The sequence below is a fragment of the Phalangium opilio genome, unplaced genomic scaffold, assembly GCF_054372755.1.
Source record: "Phalangium opilio isolate 3A_F unplaced genomic scaffold, DU_Popi_V2 ptg000329l_1, whole genome shotgun sequence".
NCBI lineage: Eukaryota > Metazoa > Arthropoda > Arachnida > Opiliones > Phalangiidae > Phalangium > Phalangium opilio.
This window is the reverse complement of record NW_028324226.1, coordinates 5,047,221-5,064,431: the sequence shown is the minus strand read 5'-3', so window position 1 is coordinate 5,064,431 and position 17,211 is coordinate 5,047,221. Positions and strand designations below refer to the sequence as shown.

The window sequence follows — 17,211 nt, the reverse complement described above, 5'->3', positions numbered from 1 at the left end:
TTAGGGCCGTCGAGAAGGGGGGGGGGGGTCCGTGCCTTTTCTTTAGCCATAGCCCAGTCGATTAGGGCCGTCGAGAGGGGGGGGGTCCGTGCCTTTTCTTTAGCCATAGCCCAGTCGATTAGGGCCGTCGAGAGGGGGGGTCCGTGCCTTTTCTTTAGCCATAGCCCAGTCGATTAGGGCCGTCGAGAGGGGGGGGGGTCCGTGCCTTTTCTTTAGCCATAGCCCAGTCTATTAGGGCCGTCGAGAAGGGGGGGTCACCTGTAGGGCTGTCTTTATGGGCGCGCAAAAATTCTTCATTTTCCTCAGGGCCCCCAAAACTTTCTGGATGGCCCTCCATTTGATCATGTCTTACTGAAGCATGATCAGGGCCGCAAATAAGCACACGACACTGTACATTGTCCAATAATTTTTTCTAAAAACTAAGGGGGTCATTGGACGGTTGACCAGTAAATTTTTCCGAAGTTTTGATAGCTTGACTGTGAAGACGCGACACAATTTTTGCGCACTCCAGCGGACAATGTGCTAAAAATTTTCCAGTCAAACGGGAGTATCACTGGACACATGTGCTATAAGAATTTTTGTTGTTTCCGGCCCTGCGCATGATCGTGTGGGCTACGCTTTAGCAGACGATACATGAAAAGTTTAGGACTATTCATGCGGTATTTGTCATTGAGTTGAGAAAATTACCACTAGAGTGGCCTTTGCGTTAACCTGCCTATTGGGGGAACGCGGGACACTTTTAAAACAACGGGACGAACGGACAGCCACCAAGTTTATCAAACGATGGTGTCGCCATCTAGAAAACGAACTTGAATTTCGGCCATTTACATGTATTCTTGAAATTCGTCAAATTTCCCGCCTTTTCGTTTAGTTCCCTTTTTTGCACCGGGATGGCGCCACAAGCGCGTGATAAAGTTCATTTGGTCTATATCCTTGTGGATGAAAGGCCACTCTAGTGGTAATTTTCTCAACTCAATGGTATTTGTTATTTTGGATTCGGCTATATTAGTATTTCAAAAGTCTTGGTTCAAAAATCGTTTAAGTCGTCTGCTCTCACTTCTGAACAGGTCGAGACGACCGACGGGAAGGTGAGATTTTAGTCTCTAGTCTGAATGGGCGTTTACGTCCCTGGAATTCTTGGAGCTATTATGCTAGATTATTATTATACGTAGAAGGCAAGAGAGTATTATATCGAGGGTAGGGTCATTCTTTTAATCAAATTTCTCCATCCTTCAGCTTCACTCTCCCCAAAGGCACTGAGACTTCCGTCGCCGTCGCTTCTGTAAGCGGTAATTTATACCTATTAAAATTTTAGCAATAAATTAAATTAGCGTTTTATAGGTTTGGTACACACTTTTTCAAAAGTCGGGGGTAAAATAGAGTCTGGTCTTCGACCAGCGTGTTGTCTCAGTAAGGAACATCCAATTTGTTTTACCCAAAGACGATAGATTTGACGTAAAACAATACGGACCAAATTTGGTGAAGCCCTATGTAACGTCTTTGGATGCTTCGAAGTAATCCTAAAAACAAGCAGACGATCCTGCATACTCAATTTTGAAAATAGTCTATTTATAGCATTTTTAGTACTCCCAAATGAATTTCTGAGCTCCAAAATGTTAAAAATTAAATAATACACCTGATAAAATTGTAAAACCATGATTTACAACGGTACTAGGTAAGTTATGGACTTAAACCTCTCTATGCTCCTCGCAATTGTAGAAATATAGCAGTATAATTACATAGAACGGAGAAATTAGTTACTTATCCTCTGCAGAATTAATTAAATTGAACCATAATGAATGCAAATACAAAAATTAATAAGTAGTTGCCACTTAATAAGTTAGATCCGAATTTTATTCGACCCACTGTTACTTTGCATATTTTAAGTATTTACTCTAACTTGCGATTTTTTTTTTCAAATATTTTTTGCAATTAATCGATTTAAAAGACAATGAACAAAAAGTGGACAAAATGTCTTTAGCGATCTTACGATATTTGTTTATTGTCACCCATGAAATTCTCAGGGACTATACTTAGGGGAGTCTTGATTTCTGGGTTTCCCTGGGCCATTTTTCTTATATTAGGCGTTTTTTCTTTGCGTAAGGGATGGTGAAGTCAATTTTAAACATTGATAAAAGAAAGTTACTCCACCTTTTAGATTATTTTGCTCCGAATAAGATGGTATCATTATTTCAACTCGATAAACACGTGGGACGTAGCGTCGGCGAAAAGATGATAAATAAACCTATTTTGCTAATCAAAAATTTGCAAATATGCCATCATGTTACTAGACCGTTGGTGAGAGAATATCTTTAACTCTGTTAAACCAGGGATAGATTTAATTTTAGAAGTAGGAATGGAGAACAGAGTAATGTGGGCGCGGGTCAAAGTCCCGGACCCCCCTTCCACGGGACGGAGGGGTATGAAAGAAGAGACGTGTCATAGCGACAGAGGTAAAAAGGAATTACGTATTTTTCGCCGTCCACGTCAGCAACGTCAACAAAACGTAGTTTAAGTGAGCCAATAAGATAATTTCAACTTTTCGTTACGTGTTGGAGGGAGGGGCTCTATACTGGGCTATGAGTTGGACTGAAGTAAATACTAACCGTTATCCATTCCTGCTTCTAAAATTACATCTGGTTAAACATTCTTAATCGTTCAAGGCTGAGTGGGGGCCAAGGTAATGAGCAAGTCCTTGTCATCTCTAAAGAATTTGATCTCAACCTCATTTTAGTTGGATAAACGTTTATTTTAAAAGGCGACACGGCAAGCGACGATTATAATTAAAAATAATTAAAAGGGTGTAATTTCCTCCCTTTTACTTAATCATAAACAATATTCATTTGAATAGGACAAGGATAAGAAAAGATAATAATCAATGAAGAATAATTATTGAACTAATTAAAATCGATTTAATAAATCGTGTAACCTTGACTTATGGTTGACGCCTATAGTTCATCATCCCTTTAATTCTAATAGACAGTATTAGTCACACGCCTTCAGACGGACATATTACTAAGAAAAGAAATCATTTTCTTTTCTATTTTTTTCTGTACCCGTATGAATAATATAAGTAACGTGATAATATTAAGTATGAATGAAACTCTTCATTGCCGTAATATTATATACATAGTTTTCTGACAAGGAGGATACATACCATTTGTACAAGGTGTCCTGGCTTTTGACTCCACCAGGAAGTCTGGCCTCCTTGTGTAACACCTGAAGCCTGGTCTCCTTGTGTGAATGGTATAAATCCTCATAGTCTGTAAACTATGTATTTATTTGGGAAAGTGTTTTGTTTCTATGTTTGTTCATTATGCACAATCTCAATTCATTAACGAATTATTAAGAAATATCTTAGTGGACAAAGACTATAGAAAAAGTAATAGATAAGAGAACAAAATGGAATGACTGAAGTACCAGATATTGTAGCACAAGAATGTGTTCCATAAGTTTGTCACTGGTTACTGAGAGCTTTTCATGAAGTGACGTAGGTGAAACGTCATAGATATTCGTAAAGCGACTCCCGATGAGGCGCTGTCTAAGGCTTAGTACAGACTAAATGGGTGTTCCATAAGTTTGTCATTGGTTTACTGAGAGCTTGTCATGAAGTGACTTAGGTGAAACGTCATAGATTCTTGTAAAGTGTCATACTAATGAAACATATCTTAAATACTTATGATTATAGTTTTCAGTTTAAAGACATGATTATAAAACATAATTTTTTTAGAGAGAGAAGAAAAAAACTTTAAATCATGAAATTTTGCATTATTTTTGAATTTGACCAAACTACTTGGTCATACTTACTAGTTTTGGTTACTAATGGCTTGTGTGTCTGTGTGTGAAAGCTGTATTTCGTTCTAGAATAGTTTGGGGCGCGGTTTTTCATCAAAAAATGAAAACTCGAAATTCGTTTTGAACGTGATGCTTTTTTATTTCTTTTTTTGAGCGAGAAAAAAACGTATTATGAGAAAAATGAAGTCTGATGTTTTGTGCGTTGGATGGATCCTTTTTTTTTTTTAAGTTTCCCATACAGTATCGCAGGCAAGCCACAGCCCACTGAGAATCCGCCAGCAACAAGGTGTTGATAAATTTCGCTCCATTAAGTTTCGGGGTCTTATGCTCTGGCTGAGAAACATTCTTCCAGAGCCAGAGTTCGTGGATGAGCTGGTTGACGAACATCGTAATATTATTGTACAGTGAGTGTGTTTCAAAAAGGGTGGTTGGACCGAATTGAAGTGGGTTTCTATGGGCAGGGTTCTTACGGAACCTGGAAAAGTCAGGGACATGGAAAATAAGGGAAAAAGTCAGGGATTTAAAATGTTTTCCTAAAAAGTCAGGGATTTCTTTTGGTATATTAAGCTATGCTTCGAGCAATTCTAAATATGAGGCAGGTGTGATGAAGTGGGCTCTGGTAAACACCTTAAAATGGTCAGGGATATTGCCAAAATTTGGTCTGGGATAACCTGGAAAAGTCCTGGATTTTCAATGTAAAAATTTCGTACGAACCCTGATATCGGATTTTGAGTCAAAAATGCAACTTCTGTGACATTTTGCCCTAAGTTTACGAGTTATGAACATTAGAGTGTTTTACAGATGACCCCTTAAATTTAAGTTAGAAACTGAATGACAATGACTTTCTTATTTAATTAAACACTCTAACCTTTTGGGAACACCTTGTATATGAATAGAAGAACTACCCAAAACATGAAATTTTGCCCTAAATGGCACCGTTTACCCTGAAAGAGAGAGGAATAAAACCTAAACCTCCATACCATACCGTACCCATATAACATTGCTGTCTGTACCCCAACATATCGCAACGAAGTCCTCCCAGAATGCTTAGCGTTTCGGTAAGGTCGTACGGTACGAAAACGTCCAAGATGCCCCCTGTGTCTTAAAAAAAAAAAGAAGCTAGTTCTCATTCAAAAAAATGTCGCTACGCGGCAGCACTTAAAAATAGTCTACCGAAGAGTAGGGGCGTGCGAAAGCAAGGTACACTGGGAGACTTTCATTGCATGTCGCATATGGCCCATCATCCCTGATTTACCAAGTTATTATTTGAGTGTTTAGCAGCACCCTGTACAGTAATTATAACGATTTACTTCAAAATAAGTAAGATTCCCTACTCTATAAAACTTAGCTTGTCCCTTCCTCAACCTACTGGTCCCTGGCGTCCCTCGAGTCTTATCCCTGTTGCGTGTTCGCGTTCCAAGTCAGGTTTTTTTTTGGCTCTCTTTTATTTATTTTTTATAAAAACCAGAAATCCTGTATCTAGAACAGGCTAAGAAAAATCGATCTTTGATTCCTCCAGCAGCTTCGTAGAAGCAGAAGTGAGATGAGACTAGAAGTACTGAGCTAACCAAATTCTTCACTCGGTGAAAGTGAATATTCTTGATAACACAACAACGGTTGGCCCTCTGGTGGCGGTTTCAGAATTTCCCCTCCAAAACGTGAGACGCTCGCGGTGGTAGACGGTCGAACTAGATTCAAGGAGCCGCGTCCGTGTTCGGCCGCTTTAGGTTGTGGGGAAGGGGGTAAGAAATGTTTTTGGAACTCGACCAATTTTTTTCTCAGTAGTGTAGGCGCGTGGGAAGCGGCATAAAATCCTCAAATTTGTTCACTAATGCCAGGATCTATTACCAATGCTAGAGCCCTTCACTTCTAGTCTCATCTCACTTCTGGTAGAAGGTTTGCAGGTTCGCTTTTTGTTTCATTTCTTTAACTTTCTTTTGTTTTGGGCGTCCTGGGAATAGAGGTTGGCGTTCCTCTAGCATCCCATTGGGCTTTCTTTCAGCTTTGAACTCGGATTTCTTTCAAATTTATTTTATTTTTACTTTACTCAGACGTCTGAAGCTTTGTTACGTGGTATAATGGAGTCTGTACTGTACTATACAGTGGTATATACTTGTTGGAAAGATTCTGGGCTGCGAGATGGTAGACGGGTTTTTACTTGGGTTATTTTTTAAAAGGATGGGTTTTTGTAAATGATGTGTTTCTGGGTTGGGATACCTCCGATAGCTGGTGGGTGTTAGCGTGAATACATAGTTTACAGACTAGGAGGATGAATACCATTTACACAAGGAGGCCTGGCTTTAGACTCAACTCGTGAGTCAGGTTTCCTTTGTAACACCTGAAGCCTGGCCTCCCTGTGTAAATGGTATGAATCCTCCTAGTCTGTATTCTGTAAACTATGTATAAGTAGATTTCTTGTGCTTGGAATCTATAAGGGGGCATTTTCTGGGCCTTTTTGCTTGAATTAAAGCGGAGGAGGGTTGGAGATCGTCACACGTGAACTTAGTAATCAAGTGATATTGACGTAGGTAGCGACCTGGGCCGTGATTTCCTCGACATATGAGAGTCGAACCCGAATGTAAAAACGTTATCTTTGCCTCATGAATGAGTAGACCTAGGGTTGGCAGCTGTCCTATATGTTTGTCAATAGCCAATGAAAAGCTAGGAAGGAGGAGCGTGTTGTTTGACAAACTTTTAAGCCCTTCCCCTTATCCTCAATCAGATGTTAGTATGGGCTTCTAAAAGATTTCAAGTCGAAGAAATCTGTATTCCTGGTGTTAGATGTTACCAGGGCTAGATTTAATTTTAGAAGTAGGAATGGAGAACAGAGTAATCTGGGCACGCGTCAAAGTCCCGGACCCCCTTAACCGGGACGGAGGGGTATGAAAGAAGAGGCGGGTCATAGTGACAGAGGTAAAAAGGAATTACGTATTTTTCGCCGTCCCCGTTAGCAACGTCATCAAAACGTAGTTTAAGTGAGCAGCCAATAAGATAATTTAAACTTTTCGTTACGTGTTGGAGGGAGGGGCTCTATACTGGGGTACGAGTTGGATTGACGTAAATACTAACCGTTCTCCATTCCTACTTCTAAAATTAAGTCTAGCCCTGATGTTACTCTAGGTTGGTTTTTATTGTCACAAAACTTTAAGAACACTCCAAACATAACTTTTAAACGGTTGTTCTTGAGTCATAATGCCATAGAACTTTAAATCGCCCTAAGAACATCCCCTTAATTTCTGATGTACATTTCAGGAACGCCCTCTATGACGGCTTTGTTTGATACGTTTAGTTTTTGTTTGGAATAGTCAACATATTTTTGCCGATAATAGCCTGTGAATTGGCCATATGTCTAATTGTTGGAAATCAGATAAGATAAGGAAATAGGCCTAAGATAATGAGATCTATTTTTACCTTGATATGTATCATGTGACAATGAAAGCCCCGCCCTAGAAGTTGTTGTCTGCTAATAGTTTTTTATGAATAAGTGAGTCTCAATTATGATCTCGTGGTGTAAGGATGCATCAAGATATAAGTCTAATCCTCAATGATTTATTTTATAACCAGTTCTTTCAAACTTGTATTATGAACCTAAATATATTTTAATCTAATCTAATAAATTAACTTAGCAACAGTTTGTCGTTCGTGCATGCATTATTTGGTAACAGAGAATAATAATTTGAACATGGTAGCAGAGCGTGGTTACCAATAATGCTAATAATTTCGTGACGCCGTGATAGTGAAATAAACGCGAGTGACCCGGTGTACGAACTATATCTGATAAAAGCGGTAAATATCACATTAAATTAAACACAACGGTTACGGAACGGGCCTTGGACATACCGACATTTCCGGACATGCGCGGTAGACGGTATTACGCCATACAGGATGAGCAACGTGGTTAGGCTTAACAAGAACGAACGACATGCAATAGACTAGGAACATTTACGTGATCAAACAAGTATAAAGTGAAAAGAACATTCGAGAATACGAGACGGCACAGAAATGACAAGAAGAAAGCACCGAGTGGTGAGTCAAAATAACAATAGTACAAGCAAGAAATAAGAAGAGACTATATTCAAAGGACTATATTATTATAAGATTATTATATTATATTAGTATAATATTATTAGTATTACTGTGTAACATTTAGACTAAGAGGTATTCAAGTTAAAATAATAGTGCATAACCATTAGATGCAGTAAGCTTATACCAGAAAGTGTTATACATAGACATAAGGGTTAATAATATATAGCAGTTCACTATGTCGGACGATGATTTTGGTGCCTCGGGCAGCTCGTTTTCTTTTCGCAAATTACAAGATGATAATTATGAACTGTGGAAGTTCAACATAAAAATGGCCTTAGTAGACTATGGTTTGTGGGGAATCATTGATGGGACTGATGTAGACCCTGGTACAACCGCCACAGATACTGTAAGGAAGGCATATAAGAGAAGGGAAGAAAAGGCGATGTCGAAGTTAGCATTAGCGGTGGATGAGACTCATAAAAGGATAATAGCTCGATCGAAGAGTGCCAAGGAAGCCTGGGATGTATTAGCTAAGATTTACGAACCAAAATCAAAGGCAAGAATGGCAGACTTACGGGAAGAATTCATTAGCTGTCGATATAAACCTACTGAATCTATGGCGACCTATGTAGGCAATGTTATGAGCATAGCAGGACACCTTAAAGATATGGGATTAGCGGTGTCGGATAAAGAAATAGCATTCCAGATGCTACATAAATTACCGCCAACATATAGACAAGTTGCATCTTTGGCATACCATTGGAAAGACTCCGAATTCACCCCAGATAACGTTAAGGAGTTACTGATAGCTGAGTATGACAGACAGAAGCGGGAAGATAATGAGGATATAGTAGGAACAGCACACTCCGGTTACTCTTCAACCATGAGACATAGAGGACAACAAAGACCTAGAAGTAAGAGCCGTACCAGAAGTCCTTCGCGACAAAGAAGACAAAACCAGAGGTGTTATAATTGCGATAAAGAAGGACACTACGCTCGAGATTGTTGGAGGTCAAAGGGAAATAAGAAATCGGACAATTCAAGGGATAGTCGAAGAACGTTTTTCGCATCTGCCTTAGTAGCTGTAAAGAATAACGAAGATTGGGTGTTAGATACTGGAGCATCACATCACTTCTGCAACAACAGGGATTGGTTTCAAGAATATAAAGAAATGAAATCGGTAGTAGAAATTGCAGAGGGAGGCACGAAAGCGATGGGGATAGGAACGGTAGACTTATCGATACGGGACGGAGAAGAAATAATAACGCTAAAAGATGTTATTTATGTACCTGGCTACAATAGAAACCTCATTTCAGTACGGAAATTTGATAATCAGGGCTATAAGACTGTTGTTCACAATGGGATGGTGAAGATGTACGATAACCATGATAAGTTCTTTCTGAGTGCTCGTTTAACGGATGAAAATCTATATATAACCGACGCCAAAATACACAGAGAAGAACGAGACATAAGATGTCAGGAAGTCACAAAGAGATCACATGTTAGCAACATGGTCGACGTTATGAGGTGGCATCAACGGTTGGGACATCCAAGTGAGAGCAGAATGAAAGCACTGATGGACCACGAAATGGTCGTTGGTCTACCAAAGCTCAAAGGGGGAGCAGGCATATGCCAACCGTGTATATTATCCAAGTCTACAAAAGCCCCGTCCAGACCAATCACTGCGATAGCAACAAAACAAGTATTGGAGATTATACATAGCGACGTTTGGGGACCCGCACCCACTATTTCACGAGGTGGCGCAAGGTACATTATTACCTTCATCGACGATTATACAAGGAGAGCTACGGTATACATGATGCAAACCAAAGATGAGGCATATAAGAGATTTCAGGAGTATAAGGCATTCGTGGAGAGGCAGATAGGAAATCAGATAAAGACGTTAAGAACTGATAATGGAATGGAATACTGCTCCCGACTGTTTGAAACGAATTGTAATCAACTTGGCATTAATGTACAGAGAACAAATCCCTACACACCGGAAATGAATGGTGTATGCGAAAGATACAATCGCACATTATTGGATGGCATCAGGACACTATTAGAGGCTTCTAACTTACCACAGAAATTATGGGGGGAAGCAGCGTTGGCCTTCACCTATCTATCAAATCGATTACCACATGCAAAACTACCCAACATAGTACCTTTGGCACGTTGGTCAGGGAAAACACCCAGCGTACGTCACTTGAGACGATATGGTTGTATTGCTTATGCCCATGTACCGAAACCAAACAGGAATAAGCTACAAAACAGAGCGAAGCAAGGTATAATGGTCGGCTACGCTGTCAAGACTAAGGGATATAGGATTTGGTTTCCCCAACAAGATACTATTATTGAAAGCAAGCACGTCACCTTCAATGAAGATAGATTAGGGATGGACATGTATCGTGAACTTGGCGACCATACGTATGTAACAGAGGAACCAGACGTAATAACCAGAAAAGACCCAGAACCAGTCAAGAGGAAAGTAACGTTTGCTGAGGAAACAAAGGACAAGATAGAAGGACAAAGTGACCTAGAAGACCAAGAAGACGAAGAAGATCCTTTTGAAGACGCCGAACAAAATATAATGACGGAACAACAAGGATCAGAACAACAAGATAAGAATGAAGAAGGAGACGATGAAGACTGGCAGGACAATGAAGAATACGTCACAATTAAAAGACCAGCGCAGAAAAGTGTACAGCCAAAGCAGAGCGAAGGACACAAAGAACAAGATCCAGATTTACCAAAGGGATGGTATAGACAAGAAGTCATTCGAAAGACAGGAAGAACAAAAGGGAAAGTCGACGTCTATTACATAACTGATGATACCAAAAGACTACGTTCAAATAGTGAAGTAGATGCATGCTTAAAGCAACGACGAATAAAACATGACATGACCAAATTCGATTTCAAGCCATTGGACAAACAAAAGGATTGCAAGTCACACCTAGGCAACATAGCTTACCATTGCCTTACGGTACCCAAGTCATACGAAGAAGCGATGCAAAGTCAAGATGCCGAGAAATGGGACAAAGCCATGAAAACTGAGTTAAAGACCATAAAAGAGCGAAACGTATACGATTTAGTCAAGAAACAGCCTAATCAGAAAGTGATCGGAACAAGATGGGTATACGCTATCAAGAGTAACGCGAAAGGCGAAACAATACGGCACAAAGCCAGATTGGTTGCTCAAGGCTTCACTCAAGAACAGGATCTCGATTACTCGGAGGCATATGCGCCCGTGATCAATTTCTCGTTAGTCAGAGTTTGCGTTTTACTGTTCATCGTATGCCTTGGATGGACACATAAACAATTGGACGTAAAGAACGCTTACCTATATGGTAATTTAGATGAAACCATCTATGTGAAGCAACCAAAAGGGTTCGTTGAATTAGGCAAGGAAGATCATGTCTGGCAATTACAGAAGGCTCTATATGGATTAAAACAGAGTGGCAGACAGTGGTATCGAGAATTGGACAAAGTCCTCCAAGAACTTAACTTCACAAAACTAAACGGATGTAATTGCGTATATCTCTATGAGACGAATGCTGTGATATTAGTTTATGTCGATGACATCATAGTTATAGCTAGAAATAATGGGATAATGGACACCGTAATGACCCGAATAAAATCTAGATTTGACATAAACGATTTGGGAGGCTTAAAGTATTTCTTGGGGATCGAATTTGATCTGTCGACAAAAGGGAGCGCATATATCCATCAATGTGGTTATATAGATAAGTTGAAACGAGAATGGACAATCGATACGCAGAGGGTATATAAAATACCAATTCCAGTGGGAATCACCTTCAGCAAAGACCAATGCCCACCAGACGAATACCCAGTTGATTTTCCTTATCGGAACCTAATCGGTATACTGATGTACATAGCACAACGCACTAGACCCGATATTATGTACGCGGTTACCAAGTTGTCCAGATACTCATCAAACCCAGCTCAAATACACTGTGATAATTTAATGCGAATTTTAAAATACGTATTTGATACCAGTGACTATGGACTAAACTATCATGCCTTAAGTTACATTACCATAGAAGCCTATTCCGATGCTTCTTACGGCATGGACCTCGACGATGGTAAATCTACGACTGGTGTAATAATAAACATCGGCGATAATCCCGTTACATGGAGATCAGCAAAACAGGACTGCGTCGCACAGTCTAGCACAGAAGCGGAATACATAGCCTTAGCAGAAACCGCGAAAGAAGTAGTCTGGCTCCATAGGATTATTAATGAAATGATAATAATAGGACTGTTCACGAGCCGAGCTGAGCGAGCTTTTTAAAAGCTCGGCTCGGCTCGAGTCAAAAAAACGGCGGCTCGGCTCGACTCGAGCCGAGCTGGGTCTTGGCTCGGCTCTAGCTCGGCTCGGCTCGAAAATGATCGAGCCGAGCCGAGCTGGCTCGATTAACATATACATGTTTAAAAAAAATTGCTACTACCAACGTCAAACTTGAGAATGACTATAAATGCCATCCCATGTTTAGGAATGTAGTGGTTCAGTAAAACCCGCTCTTTAAAATATGCTCAAGGTTAGAGACGAGAGATTTTTCCCACGCTTTATTTCATGTAAAAATACAACGGAACGCTATTGGTGGAGAGAATAAAGACTAAAAGGAAAGCACTATATCAGTGACTAAGCTCGCGAGCCGGCTCGCGAGTCGGCTCGGCTCGATGCCTATCGGCTCGGCTCGGCTCGACCATAAAAAAGCTCGCTCGTTAATTAATCGAGCCGCAAAAGTGGCGGCTCGGCTCGGCTCGAACTCGGCTCGCTCGTCACGAGCCCGAGCTGGCTCGAGCTCGTGAACAGTCCTAGATAATAACTCTTCAGTTGGAATATAATGTTAAAACACCGGATATATTTTGTGACAATCAAGCGTCAATATCATTATCACGAAACAACATAGAAAATAGACGCACAAAACATATCGATATTAGATACCATTATGTGAGAGAATGTGTGGAAAAGGGACTCGTTAATATAGCATTTGTAAGATCTAATAACAATATTGCTGATTTATTTACAAAGGCGATAGCCTCAAGAAAATTTGATGATTTCTGTAAAATGATGAAATTGTATTATTGATAACCATTAATATTGTAAGTTACTAAAAGTTAACGAATATTTTTGAATAACTATTAATATTATTATGTCAATCACTAAACGTTAACGAATACTTTAATAACCATTAATATTGTTATTTAAATTACTAAAAAGAAAATATTGGATGAATATCAAGACAAAAATAGGGGAGCATGTTGGAAATCAGATAAGATAAGGAAATAGGCCTAAGATAATGAGATCTATTTTTACCTTGATATGTATCATGTGACAATGAAAGCCCCGCCCTAGAAGTTGTTGTCTGCTAATAGTTTTTTATGAATAAGTGAGTCTCAATTATGATCTCGTGGTGTAAGGATGCATCAAGATATAAGTCTAATCCTCAATGATTTATTTTATAACCAGTTCTTTCAAACTTGTATTATGAACCTAAATATATTTTTTAATCTAATCTAATAAATTAACTTAGCAACAGTTTGTCGTTCGTGCATGCATTATTTGGTAACAGAGAATAATAATTTGAACACTAATCAGCGCCACTAGTGGATGGTCTGAAAACTACTCCCATAGAGTCTAAGGTATATTTAAGCGGGTTTGCAGAATTTCCGTCAGATGGCGCGGCGTTCGAGCCACCTGGCGGAAATTCTGCAAACCCGCTTAAATATACCTAGACTCTATGGGAGTAGTTTTCAGACCATCCGCTAGTGGCGCTGATTAGACATATGGCCAATTGCAAAGGTACTTCCTGAAATTTCTAAATTGCTCATCTATATTTTAATACCTACTAGTTTTTCCTTTCATTGTTTTTCGGAATTTCCGGTGACAACGCGAGTCGAAACCATCTCTGACCAAACTTAATTTTTAAATACATTTTATTCGTATCCCTAAGAACGATTAAATTTCCCCATAAATTCTCGTAATATGATCTAAAAGGGCTCACGTGACCCTGAATGACTGCGGGGAATTTTTATCATTTTGGCTATCTTAAAATTTGTTTCTTTAAACATTTTCCAAAGCATATTAACAATCCCTAGTGAAATTTTTGAATAAATTATAAGATAAAATATATTTAAATTTATTCATGGATTAAATTAGTACGAAAGGATTTTTTAATCAAAATTATTTTAAAAAATTTTTATAGTAAAAAAGTACCTTATAAAAATAAAGGGTGGCTATGATAAAGCTAACAAAGTTTTACTCTTTTTTAGTCTCCATTTTGTCAGATTGATTGAGTTAAATTTAGAATTTAATTAGGGGGACCGCACTTTGATCACGATACAAAATGATACAAAATGAACGTCATATATGATGACGAAATAAGTTGAAAACCTTGTAGTATTCAAATTGACGCAAATTATAGTCATTAATATAGGTTTACCTGACTTTAGTAAAACCGACCAGCCATTGCTAAATTTAATTACCGTTTAATTAGGTCTAATAACCGAGGAGGAGTCTAGTAACTGACGTCATTGAAGGCTGTTTAAATAAGGCTTTTTTTAAATTGTAATATCCTTCTTAGGGCATTCATTATCTTTTGTCGCGGTAATGAGACAAGATTAGGCTAATCACAAGGCTTTATTGTACAGCGGGTTATCGATTACGAAGAGTGAATGGTTCCTCACTTGAATAAATCATGAATCTTCCATGATTCAATTGTTATTGGTGGCGACGCGTAGAGATGTGAATTTACCGTAATTTTTGTTAATTTATTGATCAAGATTTTTTTACCTCTCCGTGTGACGTAGTCCAGGAGAGGTTCTGTAACGGCCGTGTCTGTCTGTCTGTCTGTCTGTCTGTCTGTGTGTGTGTCTGTCTGTCTGTCCGTTGTTACACCCACGTGACCGCGTTCGCAGTTTGCGTATCGGAGCAAACGTGTTCGCCATTTCCGAACTGCTTTCACAGTCACGGAAATGGCTCCTCTACTTGAGTTCTCACACCACCATCTTCTGATCTTTGTCCATCCGACATGAACACCAGCCTGGTACTTACCTGGCTTCCAACACCATCATCTTCTGTTCTTTGTCAATCCCACATTGACACCAGTCTGCACTTACACTGGCTTCTAATCACCACCATCCACTGGTCTTCCGTCTATTCCACATAGACACCAATCTGTATCATTGGCTTCTACTCCATTATCATCGTTTGGTTTTAGGATATACGCGGCGATCAGCTAGGGTTACGAGAAACGTCTAGCCTCCCTAAGGTGGGATCGGCCACCAAAGGTTTTCGCAATTGCGCTTTTTCCTTACTGTTATAATGGAATCGAATCGTATATATACCCCAAAATTTGAAGAAAGCGGGAAGAGGGGTACCCTTCACTTTAAACGTCAATATTAGCAAAGTTTGAGAAGATAATAGGTATAACTTTATTTTAAACGATTTAACTATTATTAATGTTAATTATTGAAGATTAAAATAATTAAAAATAATTATATTTATTTAAATATTAAAGATAAACCTCTCGTACAAAGAGAGATTATCACTGCCTCCTGTATCAACCAAGGCCCGTGCATGCGATATATTTCCTTCATTGCCTCCTATATCTACCAAGGCCCGTGCATGCGATATATTTCCTTCATTGCCTCCTGTATCTATCAAGGCCCGTGCATTGTGATATATTTCATTCATTGCCTCCTATATATATATAAAGGATGAGGGAAAAAGTGTTTTCATTGGATAATTTTGTTTATATAATCTTCTCGACACGGAGAGGTAATATTTTGGTTTTCCCAACTTGTCTTTAAAAAAAAATAGTAATTACTTTACTATTTGCAGTAATTTAAGGTTTAACATGTACCATAAGTTTATAAGGTATGTAACAATAAGTATGACACTTCCTATACTTCGTAATGCTAGAGACTTAATGAGAGCTAGTTCGAGAACGACAAGCGAGAATTGACTACACGCGGTTTTGAAGTCCATTTCCCTATTTAGTCTGTATTCAAGGCCTTTAACAGCGCCTCACCATGCGTCGCTTTACGAGATTCTATGACGTTTCATCTACGTCATTGCAAGCTCTCAATAACCAGTGACAAAATGAACTTATGGTGTACGGTTATGAGCAATAAAATTTAAAGAAAAAAATCATTGACATTAAATTAGCTTAGTAATTAGTAAATTAGCTTTATGAATTACCGGACATATGCTATAAATCTGTATTTACGGTTGTTATTTATAAATAGCCGATAATCGACTCTCATCTCGAGTCATGTGACGATCTCGCGCGATATAATTGGCAAAACTCGTTTGACCTTTGGGTGTTTTGAAGCTATTTGGGAAAGCCAAGACATATTGAGAAGAAAGTATAGTTCAGGTTCTATATAACTCTTGTTGTTCCACTTTGTTTTATTTTTTCCGCCCTCGAGCTGCCATGCGTGCTTGGCATGTCAAAGGTCAAAAGAGGTCTCGCTTTTGGTTGGTGTATGTTATAACGGTGATATCATTTAATTTTGTATACGCCTAGTTTTCTTACTCCTTTACTCTCTTTAGTTTATTTTTGACTTTCGGGAACGTAAGGCTATAAATAAATAGTCTGCAAGAGACAATTCAATTTATTTATTTATTTATTTAATTTTATTCCGACTTGCCTATGTTTAAAAAGTCGAAACACGTCTGGAAAGGAACCCCCCGAAAGGTGTCTGGCGTTATGCCATATTCCCAACGTAAGAAGTATATCAACTCGAAGCTCTAGTTTTCTTATGATTTTTGTGTTCTTTTCTTTCCCATAATGCGATAGTTTCTTCGTTATGTGATGTGCTTTTAAATACGATTATTAATAACACGAAATTATTCTTAAGCAATTAAGGAAATTAAAGTATGTTGACGTAAATATGCAAATTTAAAAGATTTGGTTCTATCTGTGTTTTCAAATAGTACCGAATAGTATACAGGGTGTTTCTTCAAGGTTTGTCAGAAATTAGGGGGGGATGTTCTTTGCACCATTTCAATTCGAAATGGTTTAATCAATGACGTTTTGCCGTCCGGGCCATCGTTTTTGAGTTATGATTGTCTGTGTATTTTTCGGCTGACCCCATAAACTGAAAGACAATATTATCTAGTTTAATTAAGGGATCATCCATAAAACACTATAAACATAAATTAAAAACATTTTCCCGGACCGTAAAATGTCATAAAAGTTACATTTTCGACTAAAAATCGCCCAAAGAAGATCCCCCTTAATTTATGGCAGACTTATCCGAAACACCTTCGATGACTTTCGAGCTTTGAAAACACAATCATTACATTTGTTTGTCGATAAAGTGTGTCCTTTTTGGGGTTTAGTAACATTTTTGCCGGTT

At 38.8% G+C, this 17,211-nt stretch overlaps 1 protein-coding gene across 2 annotated transcripts in view; it reads left to right on the top strand.

Annotated features, from left to right (window-relative positions):
• Positions 1-17,211, top strand: part of LOC149610465 (uncharacterized) — a 123,220-nt gene that overhangs the window by 58,414 nt on the left and 47,595 nt on the right. The gene's annotated exons all lie outside the window — the stretch shown is intronic.